General features: G+C 48.0%; 1 long non-coding RNA gene and 2 other non-coding genes across 3 annotated transcripts; all 3 read left to right on the forward strand.

Annotated features, from left to right (window-relative positions):
• The first annotated feature begins 10,984 nt into the window (after window positions 1-10,984).
• On the forward strand, window positions 10,985-19,215 carry LOC115095286. Its single transcript, XR_003857740.1, has 6 exons — window positions 10,985-11,214; window positions 12,244-12,423; window positions 12,645-12,790; window positions 17,070-17,155; window positions 18,144-18,199; window positions 18,889-19,215. It is a non-coding gene; the product is annotated as an uncharacterized LOC115095286 (long non-coding RNA).
• On the forward strand, window positions 12,047-12,137 carry LOC115096302. Its single transcript, XR_003858033.1, has one exon. It is a non-coding gene; the product is annotated as a small nucleolar RNA SNORD45 (small nucleolar RNA).
• On the forward strand, window positions 18,330-18,416 carry LOC115096301. The gene has a single exon (XR_003858032.1). It is a non-coding gene; the product is annotated as a small nucleolar RNA SNORD45 (small nucleolar RNA).
• Window positions 19,216-21,602: the final 2,387 nt, after the last annotated feature.

A 21,602-nucleotide genomic window follows, 5' to 3' on the forward strand; every position in this document is an offset into this window, starting at 1 on the left:
TGCTCAGTCTTTAAAAAAAACCAAAAAAAACCCCCAAAAAACCAGGTTTAAGTTTAAAAGTATTTCCAGTACTTTTATTACGTACCTAAGGCAGCAGACCAATATTCTTTATCTTTGTTCCTCACCTGGGCTTGAACCGCCAGCCAGACAGGCAGGAGTCAGCAGGTTTCTCCCCTGCTTCACTCCGGGCCTCCAGGCTGTCACTCAAACTTTTCTCTGCAGCTTTTTTTTTTTTTTCTTCAGTGTGGCTCTTTGCCGCGGCAGGCAGCCTGCCTCTTCTCTGCCAGCCCCCTTAGCGTTTTTTGCGAGGGGGCCTCTTCTCTGCCTCCCTGCCGGATGGGGAAGGTCCCTCCTCGGTAGGGCAGGCAAATTTAGCCCGGGGATTGACTCCCCAGAGCTTGGCCAGGCTGTTCCCGGGTCAGGAAAGCCCGGGAATGGCAGCCATTTTGGATTTTTTATCAACTCTGTTTTCGGAGCTCCCTGGGGCTGGGGGCAGATTGATTTATTTATTTATTTAGCAGCTACCCCCCCCCCCCCAATTTGAGCCCCATGGCCCCCCAGGATGGGTTCTCTGACACCCTCTCGCTTCCCCCTCCCCCACCCAGGATTCTAGGGCTCGTTTTTTATCTGAATTTGTCCTCCTCCTGCGTAGATCCTATTTAGCCAGCCTGCAGGAGGAGGAGGAAGGTCCCCACCACCCCCGGCAAAAATTTCCACGCTGTTGATGGTTAGACCGGCTGCGGAGCCCCCGGGGTCCCTTGGGGCGCGGGTGGTCCGGGGGTGCCCCCCAACCTCCCGGTGGATCTGGTACCCCCGGATCTTGCTGCCAATCCGGATGCGGAAGATACCCTTCCACCCCTGGAGGGGGATGACTCCAGGGTCTTACGGACACCCTTACGGCCTCTTTGCCCAAGGATATGGACCCGGTCCTGGCAGAAATCAGGGATCCGGCAAGCGCCTTCCCCTTTCATCCCACACACAAGTTGTTGCGCCTGTGGGAATGGCAGGCTCCCGAGGCGGGACTCCAGGCAGGCCGTGCCCTGGACAAGCTCCCCCTCCCGGAGGTATGCTTAGATTTAAAAAAAAAAAAAATCCCTCCGTGGACTACTTATGCGCTCACGATACAGGAGGGTTTCCCGGCTTTTAAAGCCGCCCAGGTCCACGTGCTTGAGGCTCATATGAAGCACATTTTTGATGTCCTGGCGCTGGGGGTGCGTGCGACTATTTGCAGCAGTCTCATGCTGTGGCAGGTCTCAAATGGGTTTAGCAGTTGCTCTGCACCCGGGACCTCCCATGGGCAGAGGCTGTGCATACGACCTTCTCCGCGTCCAGGCAAAGGCGATGGCCTCGGCGTTGTCAGCCAAACTGCTCCTCTGGCTGCGCCATTGGTCAGCCGATCCGTCCTCCAAAGCCCGGTTGGACACATTGCCGTTCAAAGGTAAGCTGCTCTTTGGCAAGGACCTTGAGAAACTATGGATTCCTTAGGGGAAAGTAAGGTCCATAAGCTTCCGGAGGACCGTCCGAAACCATCCCGTTCCTTTACACCCTCTCGTCCATGTTTTCGGGGCCAGAGACGCTATACCCCACGCGGGCAGGGTGACTCCTCAGGGGGTTTTTCCTTCTTGATCACAGCCTTCTCGTGGGCACCGTCCCTTTCGCGAGGGCCAGCCCACGCGCTCCATCCTTACGCCTGCCACACAATGAAGTTCACATATTCCTCGGTCCCCTTCCTAGGCGGTCGCCTTTCCCTGTTTTTCGTGGAATGGGTCAAAATCATGTCGGACCAGTGGGTCCTCGACGTTCTCTGAGACGGGTACGCCTTCGCTTTGCTCGAGATTTTCGGGATCTTTTTCTATTTTCCCCGTGCGGTCAGTCCCAGCGGCAAGCGGTGGAGCAAACCCCCGCCAGGCTCCTGTGTCTGGGCGCAGTGGTCCCGGTTCCAGACAGCAAACTTGCCGCAGGCCAGTATTCTATTTACTTCGTCGTTCCCTAACAGGACGGGCCTTCGTCCGATCTTAGACCTCAAAAGAGTCAACCAGGCTCTCAAGATCCCGCTTTTCCGCATGGAAACTCTGCGAGCGGTCCTCGTGCCATTTCGCCCCGGAGAGTTCCTCGCCTCACTCGATTTGACAGAGGCGTATTTCCATATTCTGATTCCTCGCGGCTACCGTAGTCTCTTCGCGTTCACATCCTCCACCGGGACTTCCAGTTCAGGGCGTTTCCCTTTGGTCTCACGACGGCACCTCGCACCTTCACCAAAGTCATGATGGTGGTGGCAGCAGCTCTCAGCCGGGAAGGAATCCTTGTTCACCCCTACCTGGACATCTGGCTTGTCAGGGCCAAGGCGGAGGCTCTTTGCCAGCAGACGGTGGATCGCTTGTTAGCTCTTTTCGCGTCTCTCGGGTGGATACTGAATTTCTCCAAGAGCAACCTTCAGCCCTCCCAGGAGTTACAGTTCCTGGGAGCCCACCTCGACACCCGGGTGGGCAAGGTCTTCTTGCCTTGCGCGCGGGCTCTCAAGGTGATCAGCCAGTTTCAGAGTCTGATCTTGCTGCCTTCTCCGACGGCTTGTGACTACCTGCAGGTCTCGGGCTCCTTGGCTTCTACCATTGACCTAGTCCCTTGTGCTTTTGCTCATATGCGACTGTTCCAGAAAGCTTTGCTGTCCTGTTGGCAGCCAGTGGCGGAACAGTTTCACACAGTCCTCCCGTTTTTGGGCTCTATCGTCGCCGACTTGCAGTGGTGGCTTTCCCTTCCTCATTTGCTACAGGGAATGCCTCTCCAAGTCTCTCAGTGGACGATAGTAACCACGGATGCCAGTCTCTCGGGCTGGGGTATGGTCTGCCTCTCCCAGTACGCCCAGGGGATCTGGCCAACAGCTCAGTCTCGCTGGCACATCATTCGGTTGGAGGCTCGGGCGGTGTTCCTAGCTCTTCTGGAGTTTCTCCCCCTCATCCGCGGCAAGGTGATACGGATCTTGTCCGACAACTCCACCACTATGGCTTACATCAATTGCCAAGGAGGCGCCAGCAAGTCCGCTGGTGGCCCTGGAAACCAGCAGTCTCTTCGCCTGGGCAGAGCGACATCTACAGTGCCCGGCGGCCTCCCACATCGCAGGCAAGGGGAATGTTCAGGCCGATTTTCTCAGTCGCTCGATCCCGGGGAGTGGGAACTCTCTGCAGCCATGAATCTCATCGTTGACAGGTGGTCCCCCCCCACCTGGGCCTCATGGCAACCCTTCGCAATGCCAAGGCAAATTGGTTCTTCCACCACTGGAGGGAACGCGGCTCAGAGGGGCATAGATGCTCTGGCTCTCCCTTGGCCGGCCGACGTCCTTCTGTACATGTTCCCCCCCCCCATATGGCCCCTGGTCGGGAAAGTTCTCAGAAGAATAGAACTCCACCGGGGTCCGGTGGTTCTGGTAGCACCAGAGTGGCCGCGCAGGCCGTAGTTTGGATTTTCTCAACCTAGCGAAGGACAGACCTCTGCGGCTACACCATCTTCCTCAGCTCCTTCGTCAAGGACCTGTATTTTTTGACCAGGCCGAGTGCTCCCATCTAGCGGCCTGGCTTTTGAATGGCGACGCCTAAGGCGCAAGGGCTATTAGGAGGAGGTCATCTCCGCCTTGCTGCGGGCCCGGAAACAGTAGACTTCCCTGGCGTACGTGCGTATCTGGAACGTGTTTGAATCTGTTTGTGCGGAGTCGGGTATCTCAGCGCGCGCCGCCCTGATCTCGTTAGTCCTCTTCTCCAAGAAGGTCTTCTCCTCTCTCGGCTTTCTCCTGGGTTGGGTAGAAGGTCATCACTGAGTGGGCCACCCGGATGTGATTTGGTGCTTGAAGGGCATCAAGCATCTACGTCCACCTTCTCGACCGCTTGCCTGTCGTGGAGTTTTAATCTGGTCTTTCGGGCCCTCTGTGCGGCTCTGTTCGAACCTCTCACTCGCGCTACCTTGAAAGCTCTTACGCTTAAGACTATCTCTTCTGCTCGTTGGATCTCAGAGATCCAAGCACTGTCCTGTCGAATCTTTTTTGCGATCTTCCGATTCTGGGGTATCCCTCGTGACTGGCCCTTCCTTCTTAGTGAAGGTTCTTCTAACCGCCATGTCAACCAGTCGGCAGAACTCTCTGCGTTTTCCCCTGCGACTGGGGACGATCTCTGTAAACTTGATGCCATACAAGTTCTACTTTGCTATCTCCAGGTTATCAATGGCTTTCGGGTCTCTGTCCATCTTTTGTCCTCTGGACTGGGCCCAATCGGGGGTAAGCCGGCTTCTAAGACCACTATAGCGTAGTGCTTGAAGGAAGCGATCTCCTCGGCCTATCTTTGTCCCACAAGGCTCATCCCTATCTGCACTACTTTTTAATATCTATCTCTTACCTCTTTGTCGACTTCTAGATGGTTTAAACTTAAATTTCAAACTATACGCAGACGATATCCAATTTATCCTACCTTTCACTGAAACATGGCCCAAAACACTTTCACTACTTCAAATTTATCTAGAAACAATAAAAACCTGGTTAGCTCACAATCGACTCAAACTGAACGCAGCGAAAACAGAACTAATTTACTTATCTACTATCCCTGATTCCACTCAACGCCCTCCAAAAACATTCACTTTTGATGGACAATCTATATCAATAACTAACCATGCTAGAAACCTTGGCATAACAGTAGATTCTAAGTTATCTCTATCAAAACACATATCAGAAACAGTCAAAAAATCATTTTTCAAGATACACATGTTAAAAAAACTAAAGCCACTTCTGCTGTCATCAGACTTCCGAACCGTAGCACAAGCTTTAATATTATCAAATCTGGATTATTGTAATGCACTATACATTGGACTCCCACTATCATCTTTACGCCCACTTCAGCTTATCCAGAATGCTACTGCTAGACTGATTTTCAACCTTCCTAAAAGAGAACATATCTCCCCAGTACTCCAACATTTACACTGGCTTCCCATTACTCACCGCATAAAATACAAAATCTTAACCACTATCCACAACCTACTTTATAACCCCAATTCTATATGGCTCTGCTCTATGCTACACATATATAAACCAACAAGACAGCTCCGTTCCACAGACAAATGTTTACTGGAAATTCCGTCAGTCAGATCTACTAGCTTAGCCCTAACAAGAAACAGAGCTTTCTCAGTTTTTGGTCCTTCCTTGTGGAACTCTATACCAGACAGTATCCGAATGACATCTAATCGAAATGAATTAAAAAAGATGGTTAAAACCTTTCTATTTAATGAAGCATACAATCTCAGTACCACTATTTAAATGTTTACTCTGAATCACCCATATCTGCTTGATACTTGTAAAGAAAGAACTATTTCTGTTTTTATTGTGTCTTATGTTCAAATTGTTTTTATTGTGCATGTAAATTGTAAACCGCCTAGACGGACACGTAAGTGACCCCATGTGCGGTATATAAAAAACTTTTAAATAAAAATTAAATAAAAATAAAGGTCGGGCGGTTCCCGAGGGCCTAACGGCTCATTCACTGCGTTCTCAAGCTACTTCCTGGGCGGACAGTCAATCAGTCTCTCCGCAGAAGATTTGCAGTGCCGCCACTTGGACGTCCTTGCATACTTTTGCTCGACACTACCGCCTGGATGTGCAAGCTCCTCTTCTTGGTTCTTTTGGGCTACAAGTGCTTCGAGCGGGACTGTCTCAGTCCCACCCAGTTTAGGAAAGCTTTGGTACATCCCACAGTCTGGACTGATCTGGGTATGTACAGGGAAAGGAAGATTAGTTCTTACCTGTTAATTTTCGTTCCTGTAGTACCACTGATCAGTCCAGACGCCCTTCCCTGTTTGTCTTTCTTCTCTCCTCTCGAAGCTTGTTTCTCTTGCAGATTTGTAGATTTCCGCACCTCTTTTTTGTGCCTGAATACTGAGCAAATACACCGGAAGCCTTGGTTGTCTTTTCATGCCAAGCATATACAAGAGCGTATAGGTATACCATGTTTATTACATTGTTCTACATCTGCTCCATTGAGCTTTCTGGTTACTTGCTTGATCCTATTCTGGTTTTGTTGTTTTCTGCTTTGACAATAGTTATACTGAAGGGTTACAGGATAAGCTCTGTCCTCATATAGGACACCCTTTCAGTTTTAGTCTGTCTCCACCTGCTGGAAAGGAGGCTCAACCCACAGTCTGGACTGAGCTGTGGTACTACAGGAATGAAAATTAACAGGTATGAACTAATTTTCCTTTAATCATACATCACACACAAGTCGCTATAGAAGGGCATTTGGTGCTTACAAAGAAACTGGCAAAAACATAAACTAAAAAAATACAGTGGAAAAGAGCCTAAAGTGTCACATTTATAATATGAAGTATCTAGGCAGGAAGCTAACACCCCAAATTCCTCAGTTGGATCAAATCACACCTCATGGAGAAACCAAAGAATTGGGGGTTTGTTTAGTGCTCAGAAATGAAAATTGCTTTCTATAGCCTTTCTCAGCCTTCAAATATTTAGCAAAACACTTGCAAAGAGTGGAAAAAATATTCCTAATTTGAAGACTAGGATGAAATAACCAAAACAGCCTGCCTTGCTTTTATATGGCCTGGGCCACATCTGGAAAAATCTTCACTTTAAGACTTTGACTGCTAGGAGTCAAGATGGCTGCAGTCTGAGAGGCTGTGGGTATTTGAGCGCTCTCAATTTTTTTTGTACCTTTTTGCCTCTCTAACTATGCCTCGTACTATGCGTAAGGCTAAACTCAGGGAGACGGCCCAAGCATCTCCCTCGGACCTTATTCAGCAATGGATTGATGGGTTTCTTGCCCCAGCAATTCAAAGTTGTCTGGGTGCAGGAGCCGTTACGGTGGAAGCCGCTGAGTGAGCAATGCTCTCACTGGCTGAAGGTATCGCGCTGAGGACTCCTTCACCCTCCCTTCCAGTTAATACCTGCAGGGGCAGCCTTGCTGATTTATAGTCCTGGTATAAGCCATGATTCAGTAGGGCTTGGGGCAGTCTGTTTTTTTCCTGCTACTTCAGGACCTGAGTGAGTGGTTTCTTTGGAGGCTCTGCCCACTTTAGGGGATTTTGCCTATTTTCCTGGTGGAGGGAGCAGCTTTGGAGAGTTCCTGACGTCAGGCCTCGATACTGGAAGGTAAAGGAGCAGCTGTTGGAACCATCATTGGGAACAAACCCAGCGAGGAAAATGGAGTGAGAACTATCCAACATGTAACCTTAACTAAATCCTCAGTTATTACTTCAGATACTGTTTGGAATGTTTTGGTTTCTTTTAGAGAACTCTATTTCCTCTTTAATAAATATTACTATGGATACAAATCTTCCATGTTCAGGCTACTGAGGGCCTGATTGTCTCATGGGTAAAATCCTCTCAAACATTTCTGCTACTATGAGAGGGTTTTGCTGAAATACCCACATTAAAATGAACATGAATATTTATTTACCTTCCCTAAACCCTGGTCTAATCCAACTTTTAGTCCTCGGGGGCATTCTGCGCTACTGCTCTGTCAGAATTTGCGCAGAATTGCCATTTTCTGCGCAGAAAATGGCAGGAGGCCCCGGCATGCTGTGCAGCACCCAAAGATGAAGGCCCCGGCGTGCCGTTCGTGGCGAAGATGAAGGCCCCCATGTGCCACAAATGGAGTGTGCTCTGCTCATGGCAAAGATGAAGGCCCAGGTGAGAGTGAATGTGTGTGTGAGAGAGAAGAGGGAGAGGGGTGTGAGAAAGGGGAGGGGGTTTGTGGAATAGGGAAGGGGCGGGCGTGAGAACAGGGGGGTGAACGGGGGGAAGCTTGAGTGTGGGTGCCAGAGAGAGGGATCATATATGAGGAGATTGTGAAGGAGTGTGTATGTGTGTGAGAGATTGGGAGCTCGTGTGTATGGAAAAGGGATTGTGTGTATGTGAGGGTGCCAGCCTGTGTGAAGGGATTGTGTATGTGTGAGACAGAGCCTGTGAGAAGGGATGCATGAGAGAGAGACATAGGTAGCCTGTGTGAGGATGTATGCGTGAGAGAGAAAGGGAGCTTGTGAGAGTGTGAATGCAAGAGAGAAGGAGCCTGTATGAGGGTGTGTGTATGTGTACTAGAGAGGGAGCATGTGTGTGAGAGAGGGAAGGGTACTGAGAACAGGGTCAAACTCTGGGACTGGTGATAGAGTGGAAGGGGAAAGATACTGGCAGGTGGAGGAGTTGGGGTCTGAGAGAGCAAAGTGGCCAGGGGAGTAGAGAGAACGCGTGGAAGGGCCACTCTTATAGTGAATTTCTAGGGAAATTCTGCTCAAAACATTTAACATTCTGCATCTCTAAATAACTTTTTTCTGTATTAATTTAAAATGTAATTACTTTTGTGTAAATTGTGTTATTTTGACCAATATAAAGTTTGCAGAATTTTTATTTTTTTGCCAGAATTTTCCCAGGAGTAAACTTCCAGACTTCTAAGTTATTGACAGTGTGAGCTCACCCCAGCCCCTTAATATGCATACAAGCCTCTGCTATGTATTCCCCGCATTTCCCAATATAGCAGAAAGCCAACCACTTCCTGCCGCACTTGCAGGCCGATACAGTAAAGCACAGCCGCGGTTACCCTGTTTTTAACCCATTTTGGACGCGTATGGCTAACCCACGATTCAGTATCCGATTTTACGCGTCCTTACCGCTTACTGAAATGGAAGTGTATCCGTCTCTGCTCACCGCATGTATATGATATGTTAATGATCCATTTAGCTATTCCCTCTGATACAGTAACGTGTGTCCAGATTATCGCCTTTTTAACCAGCTATTTTGCCGTGTCTTTAACCTGCAAATTTACCGCCTACCCTGACCCTGGCGTTAGTGTGGTGTTCAGTCAGCTTCCCGCTGCCTTGCGCCGTATCTTTGCCCCCTCTGGATCTCCCTCCTTCAACCTTCTCTGCACAAAAGTCATTTAAAACATGTTCCTTTCACTCTAGGGCCGGGCAGCTGGGAAGGCCCGATCTGGGCCCACTTGCCCTGCCACCGCAGGCATAGAATCAGAGTTCTAATTCACGGTGCCCTGCAGCCGGGGGAGTCAGGGAGGGGGGTTAACCCTTTCCTCTCCGCGGGGACGCCCTAAAGAGGCAGGCGACAACCCCCCGCTGCGCCAGCTTTCCGGAAAGTTCACCCTGCGAGGAGAGGGGAGCTGGAGACCCCGAAAACCTTCCCTTCTTCTCCTCCCCGACTGTGGCGGCGCAGTTTAGCAGGGAGGTCGCGGCGTCCGTTCATGGAATTTCCCGCTGCCTTGAGTGCCCGGCTGGACGCCCAAGCCGCGACCTCGGACGTCCGGCTTGGGCGTCCAGCCGGGCGCTCAAGGCAGCGGGAGGTTGTGGCGTCCGAGGAGCTGGCAGGGTGGCATTTCTGTGGCCGGGGGTGGGCGTGGGCCACGGAGGTCTTGGGGCTTCCAAAAGGAGGGCGTCCGATGGGGAGGGAATCACTGCCTGGGAGGCACTCGGGTCATGCTAACCTTTGGGATCTGGGATCTCCTTCTCCCATCCTCCCAACCTGGAGATGGCTCCCGACCTGCGAGAGATTTCAGAGGAAGCGGCAGTTTGGTAAAGGACATCAGCAATACATGGAGGAACGATGTTATTCCACGAGAGTCGTGGCGTCCGTTCATGGACCTTCCCGCTGCCTTGAGCGCCCGGCTGGACATCCAAGCCAGACGTCCAAGGTTGCAGCTTGGACATCCAGTCGTGTGCTGAAGGCAGCGGGGTCTGTAGAAAAGAACTTACCTGGTGGAATGACATTTGAAATGACAGGTAGCAGTGCACCCTGGATACTGTATAGGCGCTGTATACCGCTGAATACAGTAAGATGGATTGCGCACGCCTACTGCTTCATTGACATGCTTTGGAGGCCACTTGGATTTGCATCTAATTTGAATACTGAATCGAGCGGTATGTGAACCAAAATATGCACTACCGCATTCTTTCTTACGTGTCCTGTATCGGCCTGTGTGTATTGATGTCTTTCTTGTTTTTAACCAACAATCAGGCTAATCTACTGCTACTGATGCTGCACCCCCCCCCCACCCCGGAGATGTCCAAAGAAAAAGTGTCAAGTACTTGATATCCGATATGGTTATTACTATGAAGATCGGTATAAAAAAACAAAAAAGTGTTAAATAAAATATTTTTCCTCTGCTGCAGTCACAAGAGGAAAGGAATGAAATTCCCCCCCCCCCCCAAATAGGGGGAGAACGTGCCCTTGTGGAAAGTTTTGCAAGCAAGTGCTGGCAGCGCGATAATTTTTAAAAGCCTGATGACTTCTGCTGTCGGTTTGCCACTCATGGGGTGCTAATAACGTTGTAAGGCTTGCTTTTTCTTGGCTGTGATTATTTATTTAGCCTTCCAGTATAGCCGTGACCTTATTTGCGTCTGAGAGCCATGCGAGAAAGACAGCAAAGCCTGTTTTGAGCAGTGAGTTATTTGGGGCAGGACCAAAAACCACACGACATCCTAGCCAGAGGAGGTCTCGCTCTCTTGCACATGCCTGGGGCATTCTAGCCAAAGGAGGTCTCGATCTCACTCTTGCACTTTCCTGATTCCAGATACGCGCCCAAAATAGTAGGGGACCCAATGGAAATTTTTAGAGCAGCTGGAGGGAGGAGAAGATGCTGGGCGGGTTCCAGTTGGCACGTTAAATTTACGTAAGTCGTCATCATGGCGCCTTTCCCTGGACGTGCTGCACGCGGCGGTTGTGTGTGGCCTCGGTGGGGCTTGGTATGGGTGGGAATCGCTGCCGCGTGACTGGGTGACTGTGTATAAAGGACCGTGATACACGTGAGCTGCTGCCAGTGTTGCCAATCTCGCTTATTTACCGCGAGATTGGGCTTCTTTTTGTTGTCATTCGCGGGTTTTTTTTTCCGATTCGCGGGTTGCTTTTAATTGGGCTATTTTTTCTGCCAGTCGCGGTTTTTTTGGGCTTGTTGGGCGGGATTTGTGCTCTGAATCATGTTACAGTGATTGGCTGCTGCTGCTGCTGCTGCTGCTGCTGCTGCTGCGATGAAGCTGTCCATAGCAGGCGCACCCTATCCCTATATTGCAGTAGTAAGCCAATCAGAGCACAGCTACAAGCCTTGCTGATGCACACCACACATTTTGTGGGCAGACCCAGCCAGCACAGTATCGCACGTGGGCGGAACGGGAAGGCCAGCAGCACAGCATTGGAGCGCAACAGCAAAGGAATCCAGAGTGTGCAGCTACAGCCAGGTATCAGGAGGGAAGGAATTAGTATGTTGGGAGGGAGAAATGAGAGTGTGGGGGCTGGGGAGAGGGGAATGAGTATGTGGGGCCAGAGATGTGCTCGGAGGGGTTAGGGAGGGGGGAATGAGAGTGTGGAGGACAGATGTGCTCGGAGGGGGGTGGGGAGAGGGGAATGAGAGTGTGGAGGACAGAGATGTGCTCGGAGGGGGGTGGGGAGAGGGGAATGAGAGTGTGGAGGACAGAGATGTGCTCGGAGGGGGGTGGGGAGAGTGTGGAGGACAGAGATGTGCTCGGAGGGGGGTGTGGAGGACAGAGATGTGCTCGGAGGGGGGAATGAGAGTGTGTGGAGGCCAGAGATGTGCTTGGAGGGGGGTGGGGAGAGGGAAATGAATATGCGAGGGCGTTAAATGCTATAAAAAATAAAGTTTCAATATCACGTGTTTTGGGCTTGTTTTTTTGGAAAAAAGTGCTTGTTCTTTCATGAAAACCTGGCAACACTGGCTGCTGCGCTTCTAGCCGTGGTGGTTTACCAAGGGAAAAGATGGGCTGGCCGCGCTGCACCGGCTGATTCAGCGCACTGCTCCGTGCCATGATGGCGCGGTTAGAAATTCACATGGCGCTTCTGATATTTTCAAGGTTTCAGCCTGACCGGCTTCTAGCCGGGTCCAGCCTGGACTACGTACGAAATGCATCTATTATTTTGGGAAAACTTTTTAATGATTTGGGGAAAATGTTGGTAGTTTTTGCTGTCTACGAGCAAATGCAGCCGGCTCAGTCCCGTGCTGCTGCCAACAGTGATCGTTGAGCAAAAGGTTGCAGTGTGGTATACACATGCCCGGATCGGTGATGAGTTACATTTGGCATGTATTATCTGATGTTAATGCTGATGTGTCTTCACATCTTTAGCTCTAGAATTACTCTGAGATCCGGGACCTCTGGTCGATAATATGCATTGTATTTATATTTTGCAGTCTTTTCTTGTGTTATGGGTATTGGGGATTAAGGAGACAATTCTGTTTTTCTAATAATTTCCAGGTCCTGAGGTAAACGTGATTATGAATGTTTTGGATTTGGGGACCCTACAAGAGCTTGGAGCTACGCTGAAGAGAGTACGCTGCTTGATGTAGGACTTGTGTGGATGATGCAACATGGATCAGGCCTTCTTTAGCATTGTAAATGGAAACAGAAAAGTCGTTTGTATTATGATGCTACCAGGTCAGTTATGTGTGTGTATTATTGCTGGTTAAGCTGTAGAATGAATCTGATCAGGACACTTGGCCTTTTATTTGTCTAGGTTGGGTAGATAAGAGTATTTGTAATTTTTTTATGAAAATGGTTTGCTGTTTCCTGTTTGTCTACTAAGAAACTATATTTCTCTTTTACCAGTATATTTGGAAATGTTAGATAAAAAGGTCCTTTTGTATTTTTTTTTGTAGGATGAGCAGTGTCGTTGGAAGATGAGTCCAGCTTGTATTTCCTGAAACAAGTGAAAAGATTTTAGAATTGGAAGTAGAGATGGGGCTGGTTCATACTGATTTCACTTGGATTTGCCTGATTCTGAGGAAAGGAAGAAAATGAAGTCGTATGTGGCTGCTTTTTTGTTTTTATAATTTGAAGGGGGGAGGGGTTTAGTTGTAATAGGTAAATGTGTGGAATTTGTAGTCCAGATGAGTGGAGATGTAGATCTAATAATGCTGATAGGTTATTGCCACTTTAGCTCTAGAATTTCTCAGATTTATATTCTTGATCTTGTTTTATTTTGGTTATACAGAAAAAACTGGTGCTAACAAAGGATCTGTAACATCTAATGATTGTTGCATAACTGCTGTCATTTAGCAAAAATAAATGAGAAAACCACAAGATAATCAGTTTAAAGACTAATTTATATCTAGCTATTATAAAGAGGAAATTGACCTGCACCTGTATGGCTGGTAGATAAATTGAACTCTACCCTCTTCCTCATTGTACTCTCCAGCTCCACTCCTCTCTGTATGAGAATTGAGCTCTGCTCCACTTCCCACCCTTCTCATTCTGTATTGTTCAATCCTCTCTCTACTACCACATATGGACATTGACCTCCGTCCTTCTCTATGGCTATACTCTCCCTCTGAATAGAGATGAGCTTTGTTTTTCTGGGTCGGGTTTCAGTTCGGGCGTTTTCCCACGGATCGTTTTTTGGCAAAAACGAAGCTGGAACCCGAAACCAGAAAAACAAATTAAATTAAAAAAAAACCCCAACCCTTCACATTTACTGTATTACAAACCCCCCCCCCCCCCATCCCGATCCCTCCCCAAGACCTGCCAAAAGTCCGTGGTGGTCCACCGGGGGTCCCGGAGCAATCTCCTGCACTTGGGCCGTCGGCTGCCAATATTCAAAATGGTGCAGATAGCCTTTGCCCTTATGATGTCACGGGCTACCGGTGTCATTGGTTGGCCCCTGTCACATGGTAGGAGCACAAGATGGCGACGGCCGTCCATTGCCCCTACCATGTGACAGGGGCCGACCAATGGCACTGGTAGCCCCTGTGACATCGTAAGGGCAAAGGGCCATCTGTGCCATTTTGATTCGTAGCAGGCCCGATGGCCCGGAGGGAGAGAGCGCTCGTGGGACCCCACTGGGCCACCAGGGCTTTTAGTAAGTCTTGGGGAGGGATCGGGATGGCGGGGGGGGGGGGGGGGTTGTAATACAGTAAATGTGAAGGGTTGGGGGGTGGTTTTTTGGTTTTTTTTTTAATAAATGTGCCCCCCCCTGCACAAACCTGAAAAATGAATTTTCCTGAAATTCGGGGAAATCCGTTTCGTGGTTCACATCCCCCGAACTACGACGAATGCACATCTCTACCCCTGAATAGTCAATCCTCTCCCTATTACCACGTTTACTTATTCATTTATTTATTGCTTAAAACCTAAGTGATTTATAAAAGCACATCCATAATAAAAAGTACAAAAACAGCAAAATAGAACAAAGATCAGAAGAGACAAGTTGTGTCCTCAGCCAAATGCCTGTTTAAACAAAAATGTCTAACTGAGAGGTTTTTGGGCAATCCATCAAATGCAATATCCAGGAATTTCTAGTTAAATTCCTTTTAGTGATGCTAGAGGCTGTGCAGTTAGGCTTACCAATACTGAAAGCAAGGTCCCAAATATGACATGGCTAGCAACAAGAAAGTTATGTTAGAAGCAAAGGATTACCATATATACTGGTAGTTATAAATTGTTTATCAGCTAAAGTGTAGACTGTTCTATCACGTGAGCAGAGCGTGGCTTATGCATAAGTATTAAGTACATCATTATTGATATTAAAGAGTATAAATACTGATAGTTGATTTGTTAAATTGTTTTTCCTAGTGTGTAGCAGATGGACTCAGGACCAGTGGGTATAGTGTGCTCCTGATAGCAGTTGGAGACTGAGTCAGATTTCAATCTGACGTCAGCACTACATATACCCATACACGAGGCTGTGCTCTCCAGTTTTTTCCGTCTCTATAGCAGTTTGGGACTACGCACACACATGCACACTCCAAATTTTAAAGAAGAAACAAACTTACCTCCAAAACGAGCCCCATTCTCCTGCGGTGATACCTAAGGGTCCCTCCCCCAGTTGAGATTTCCTGAGGTGATTTCCAAGATCCCTCAGAAGTAAGCCTCTGTCCCGGTGTGGACTTAATCCCTGGGAAAGGGAGCAGCTGAGAGGCAGCCTCTGTCCGGTAGCCGACCTGGCTTGAACTTAGCCCCCTGAAAAGGGAGCGGCTGAGAGGCAGCAGGTGCAGAACAGAGTGCGGCGGTGAAGGTAATTCCTTCTCCCCCCGCAGCTGGAGACTGCCTGGCAGAGGACCGGGAAGCGCCGAGACAAGGTAAGGTAGAAAACTTTCTCTAAGTCTCCGAGGCTCTGACAGCTGCACAGATCGTCCTTCCGGCGTCTGTACGTTCAGGTTCAGTTGCCCCGTCCAGGCTAGACCACGATCTGGCAAGAGGGTCCTCCTGTGTGGAGACCCCCTGGGGGGGCGCCATCTTACCGCGTGGTTGCTGATTCCCCCCCCCCCCCATCATCCGCACAACTGAGTTCCTACGCGCACAACGTAGGCACACCTGGAACGCATAACCAGGCCTCCCGGCATGCACACATGTGCAGGATACCTGCGCAAATCATGGCATCACTGTCCAAGACAGCTAAAGGTCCAGTCCTCTGCCCGGCATGCTACCTGAGAGGGGCGCAGTCCGAGGTGACCTCTACCCTGTGCCTGTTATGCGAAGAAGCTCGGGGGGGGGGGGGGGGGAGCCGATACAAGGTCCCCCTCAGCCTGTAGAGGACTCCAGATCCACCAGCGAGACTACCCCAGATCTCTCTATTCTCTGGGAAGTATTGGTGGGGAGGAGGATTCCTCTTTTTCAATTCACTTTCTGAGGGGTCTGGGCCTTCTGCTGAGCACGGGAAACTGTGCTGGGGCTCAGGAGTAAAGAAGGCAGTTCAGGGCTGTGTCACCAGTGAGGAGGGCAGCTCTGGAGCCACCCTTTCTGCCGCTGAGGTGAAGAAATCGGCGGGCAAAACAGGGGCACTGAGGGCAGGCATTGCAAGAGATCCCGGCAGCACGGGAATTGCAGCCATTTTAACTTCTCCCACACTGCAGGGGATTGGGGCTGATGTGACTGCAAATCCTGCCTCAGTGTCCCCTGTACGGGAACTTCAGATCCTGCATGGGGCAAGTCAGGAGTTGCTTCAGATGGGCTGATGTGGATTCTGAGCCTGAGGAGCCTTTTTCAACTGAGATAGCCAAGAAGGCCTTTCATAAAACTAGATCTAAGAAGAGGGTAGTAGATAAAGATATTCCTGGAAAAAGGGCCTCACGGAAAGAGGCTGGAGCCTGAGCCAGATCTTGATTTGGGGGCATAGAGGAGGTTCCTCTGGATAACGATCCAGGGGACAGCGATGGGGATAAAGAACCCTTAAGAGGAGGAGAAAATGCCTGTGTCGAAGGAGGACAATCCTAAGCTTTCAGAGACTAGAGTTTTTAATCTGATTTCACAGGTTTTGGCAGAGCGGGGCACAAAAGTGATTGTAGCAGAGTCGCAGCTTGAAGGGGAAGATCCTTTATTGGAGGGGCTTTGGGGTCCTGCTAAGGCCTTTATCTTCCATAGAACGGTCAAGGCCCTGGATTTTAGGGAATGTGATACTCCTGAGGCTAGTCTGAATGTGGGCAGAGCAATGGTAAAGCTTTATCCTCTCCAGAAGATGCCCTGGAACTTCTAAAGCTGTCTGAAGTGGATGCTTTAGTATTGGCAGTTACTAAGAAGACCACTATCCCAGTAGACAGTTGTGCGGCTCTTAAGGATTCCCAGGATCGGAAAGCGGAAATTAATCTGAAAAGGATGTTTGAGGTGTCTGCCTTAGGGCTCCATCCAGAAATTTGTAGTAGTTTTATGGTCCGAGCCTCTAGGTTTTGGGTTCCACAAATTCCAGTGGCAGACTATGAAAACGCTCTGACATAAAAAGAAGCACAAAGTCTGGAAGCTTGTTTGGCCTTTATAGTGGATGTGTTGTGGGAGTTGCTTAAGGTGGCTGCAAGGCTGAAACTGCAAAATGGCCATTTTGAAAATTTAACACGTATAGTGGAGTGTTGGGGTTGGAGTTTGTATTTACTGGCATCCTTTTCAGTTTTTGAAAAGTCTAACTCTGCACAAACTAGCAGGTGTTGCTTGTATGGGGATAATTTTCAAAGCAAACTTGCATGCATAAGTTTGCTTTGAAAATAGTGTGATTTGTGCCTATAACAGTTTGCAGATGTATGAAGCTTGTTATAAAATTATCATCTTAGTGGATGAGAGAGAACCAACCTATATTGAGTAATAGGTCTTCTCTTTAGATGGTGAATTTCAGTGACTGAAGGATCCAGAACAGCAACAATGCATCAACTCAGAGCATGTGTCAGGACAGTAAAGGATCCAGAGTGTGAGTACATTTCTATTAATTTAAATGTATAAAGTCTACATAGTGTACAATAAATAAAATGGTCACAAGTCAAAATTGTGCAGCCCGGGCCACCCTCCCCTCCCTGAGAGTGGAGGTGTTCAGGATAAAGCCACCTCGTTTTATTAGCAATTGCTTTGCTGACTTGTTAGTACAAGGATGGGAATTTTCTGGAGGGGGTATAGATGAATAAGGGATATGTGATCAGTGACTAACAGGGATGGGGTAGGAAGGTAGAATCCAAATTTTGCTCCCGAGTCAGTGATGAGTAAGCGTGTGGCATGTATTGTCTGATCATGCTGATGTTATTACTTAAAAATTACTGACACAGGAACTTTGCTTAGCTTGTGGATTGAAAAGCAAGTATTATAAAATACTATGGCTACAGCCCCAATTGCTTCTCTCGTCAACTCTGCCAGTGGTCTCTCCAGTGTGAGGATGTGTGTGCATTCTTTCCCCCTTGAATTCCCTTCTCTTTTTGTCATCCTTCTCTTCTCCCATTCCTCTCACTCATTACCTCTGTCACTCATCTCCTTCCCTGCCTTCTCCTTCCCTTCCTTTCTGTCTTCATTTTAGACCCTTGTCATTTTGAGCTTTGTCTTCTCCTGTTGGTGAGGTTTGGAAAACTCCAGCAGCTTTTCCTCTGCTGCCCTCACTACAGTAATGCCTTCTGCAGTGGCGATTGACTGGCTGTCTGGCTACCAGCTTTGGGTAGGCTTTACTATGCACACACAGATGCATCATAGCCCCCAACAATCATAATGTAGAGAGATGTATTTGTTCCCCCTCCCACACCTAGCAGAAAGAGTTCAGGTGTATAACCTCTGATGGGGGCATTGGAATGGTATATGATACACTGTGTAAATTGGTTGCGCTTTATAATACTGTAATTTTAGCAGTGTTCTACTTATGAGATGGGTTGATTGTATGCATATCAGCATGAACCTGGATTTATTTTTTTTTTTTTTAGTTTAAAGTGAATGTCTCTGAGGAAAAGTTGAGAACAAAGTCTGCACCCTGGATGAGGTGAGAGAATAGAACTCTGCATCTTTGTGGTTTGATTTTGAGGTTCCCCAAACTGTGATGTAGTAGGTGGTGGAGAGTAAGGAACCTATGACTGTAGGGACGGGATGTAGGCAATGGATCCTTGTTCCCAGTTCAATGATGAGTCTGTTTTTGGCATGTATTATCTGACAGTAATACTGATGTAACTATTTAAGCTCTAGAATTACTCTGAGATCTGGGAACTGTTCTCTTTCCACCCTTTTAATGTAAATAAGTGCACATAGGGAAAAAGAATCTTAGCTATGGGTACACAATGGTGGTGTTCTTATTAAGAGTAACTACCCAGGAAAAAGATCTTGGAGTCACTGTGGATAATGCATCGAAATCCTCAACTCTGTGCAGCCACATTGTAAGTATTATGTGCACTTCTGGTTGCCCTGTCTCAAAGATATAGAGGAACTAGAAAAGGTATAGAGAAGGGCAACAAAATTGATCAAAGGGAAGGTTGCAGCCCTCTTAGGAAGAAAGGCTAAGAGAAGAGATGTCTGAGAGTCTTGAATGAATCCTACTTCTGTAAGATCTGTTTGGAGTGAAGACAAATGATTCTGGCAAGACAGCATAGATGATATTCTAAAAAGGAGGGATGGATTAGAGGTGAGTGAGAATCAGATATGCATATTTAAAAAATGTTTCTTTTTTTTTCATTGTAGGCTAGGCGAGAGCTTCAGAGCCATACCAAGAACACAGACTGAATCCTAGCTCGTTCTCAGTCATCACAAGTCTCCTGCTGTTGCCTAGGCAGTTTTGATTATATGTTCCAAACTGCTAGATAAAATCAAAGTTTGAACAGTCTGATTCCTGAATCCTTGGCAAAATAGCATTTGGAGCAGAGGGGCAACCCAAAAAACTTAGAGCTACAAGTGATGGCACATAAGGAGCTGAAATCTAGTAATTACCTAGATTTGATAGGAATGTGCTGTCAGACATTTACTGTCTGTAATTTTTGACAATGTTACTCATTAAACAAGTAAAAATGAGGGTATTCTGCCTTTTTTTTTTTTTTTTTCCAATTCTCAAAGTGGGGGGGTGTTCAGACAACCAACTTGAGTTTTGGAAGAATTTGTGACCCTAGCCTTTCCCGCTCCTACCCATGATTCTTCCTGCTGCCTTCCCAATGACCTTGCCTATCCTTATCTCTCTAATTCCTATTCCTAATTTTTGTCCTCTTCAGTCTTTTTTTTTTTTTTTTTTTCTTTTTCTTTTTGCTATCCACCTGCTCCCAAGTTTCCTTCCTACTCTGCTCTGCAAAGAAGATTGCATTGGTAGTGGTAGAATCATCCATGCTCTGGTACTGAGGTTTTGTGCTCCCTCCTGCAGCTTAGTCAGCTGTGCTGATACTTGGCCAGATGCTGGCTTTCTATTTCTGCCACCATTGCAGTGATAGAAACAGGAGCATACTGCTGCAGGTGGGTGCTGGTCATCTTGACATACAGTATGTTAGGTAGTGGCCAAGGGATTAATTTTTTGTTTATAAATTCAAATTTCTAGCTGTGTATAGTTTGCTCCAACAAATTGCAGATTAATGTTCAACTCCTGTGTAACAACTCAACCTTTCAGACTCCTGTGTTGGGTCCTAGTGGCTTTGTCAAGGTAGCCAGTGTATGGGGACAGATTAATAACAATGGTCCAAGATGCTGGAGTTAGCAGACTTAACTGTGCTGTGCAGAAGCCTGTTAACTGCCAGAAGCTACTTAAAAGGATTACAGAATGCCTTTCTTAACTGCTGGAAATAGAGGTCCACAAAAAAAAAAATATATTTTTTTTATTAGACTAACTTGCTTCATTTCTTGACTAACGTTTGGAGTTTATACTCACTTTCCCAGCTCCAAAATTTCAACTATGCAAGAATAAGTTAAACATTAAGAAAAAAATAACACATTCCCTGTACGTACCCAGCTCAGTCCAGACTCCTGGGTTTTGCCTCCCTTCCAGCAGATGGAGACAGAGAAAGTTTTACTGACACTATAACTTACCATGGTGTGCCACCTGTAGTCTGTCAGTATTTCTCTGTCTCCAGCAGATGGAAGGTGGTGCAAATTCTGCAGTCTGAAGGGAATTTATATATTAAAAAAAAAAAAAAAAAAAAAGAAGCGTTCATTATTTCTTAGCCCTCTCTGAAGGTCAGTAGGTTGTGGAGGAGTTCCTGGGTGGGAGGTGTTGGAAACCTCTGAGTTTCCCGAATCCTTGACCTGCTGAGGGGGGAGATAGCTGGTGGGGCCAGTTCCCTCTCCCTAGACAGCCGGAGCCTGTAGCAGCAAGTATAAAGCTTTAAAAAAAAAAAAATCCATTTGTTTGCAATCGGGGGCCTTTGCTTCTCGGCGTTCTGTGGGTTGTTGGCTGTGCTACAAATGGGCTGCTAGCAGCACAGTCATCTCTGGGGGATCGTTTGTTTGTTTAAAAAAAAACAGGCAGTGATCCTCTATGGTTAGTACGGGAGGAACAGAGCAGCTTGACAGTGCCTTCCTGTTTTCAGTGGGAACGGCAGCCATTTTGTCTTCCTTCTGCTGCGACTGATAGGGCTTGCAGGGATGCTGCCCTGTCCCCACCGCTATTGCCAGCTGATTGGGGGCCCTGGGATTCTCTGTTGGGGGGATGAGGAAGACTTCCTAGAGCAGGATCCTGAGGAATCGGGATTTTTTCCCCCTGATTTTGTTTTGATAATGCATAAAGCTTTTTTGGTGAAAAGTGGCTGGACATAGTCATCTCAAGCCATTGGACCTGCAGGAGCCAGCTGTGGCCAAGAGGCAGTGTTCGTCTCGTTCTGGTGGAGCAACCAGAGTTCTGACTCGTCAGTTGCCCCAGGGGAAGGCTGGTGATAGCTCAGAGAGCTTGGAAGCTGAGGACCCCCAGCAGCGGATCCATCTGTGATAGATCCTCGTTTGGACGGCATGGACCCAGATGAGGCATAGAAATCAAGCTCCCTCTGTGGAAGGGGATAATCCAAAAGTGGTCCGCCTCTTTTGCCGGGAGGAATTGTGGTCTTTAACCGTGTGTTCTTAATAAACTGGGTATTAAAGAGCCCCAAGCGGATTCAGACCACAAGGGAGTGGATCCAGTCACACGGGGCCTGAAGGAGCTGACCAGAATGTTTCCTTTCCACAAGTCTATGAAGGAATTAGTACTTTGGAAGTGGGATACTCCAGATAGACTTGAAGGTTGGCAGAGCCATGGAAAAGTTGTATCCTTTGCCTGAAGACATGTTGGATCTTCTGCAGATGCCAAAGGTGGATGCTTTGGTGTCAGTTATGTTGAAAAAGACAACAATCCCTGTAGCTGGTTCAGCCACACTTATGAATATGCAGGATAGGAAGTTGGTGGTGCATCTCAAGATCTTTGAGGTTTTGGTGTTGGGCATGCGCAGTGC

The sequence above is a fragment of the Rhinatrema bivittatum genome, chromosome 7, assembly GCF_901001135.1.
Source record: "Rhinatrema bivittatum chromosome 7, aRhiBiv1.1, whole genome shotgun sequence".
NCBI lineage: Eukaryota > Metazoa > Chordata > Amphibia > Gymnophiona > Rhinatrematidae > Rhinatrema > Rhinatrema bivittatum.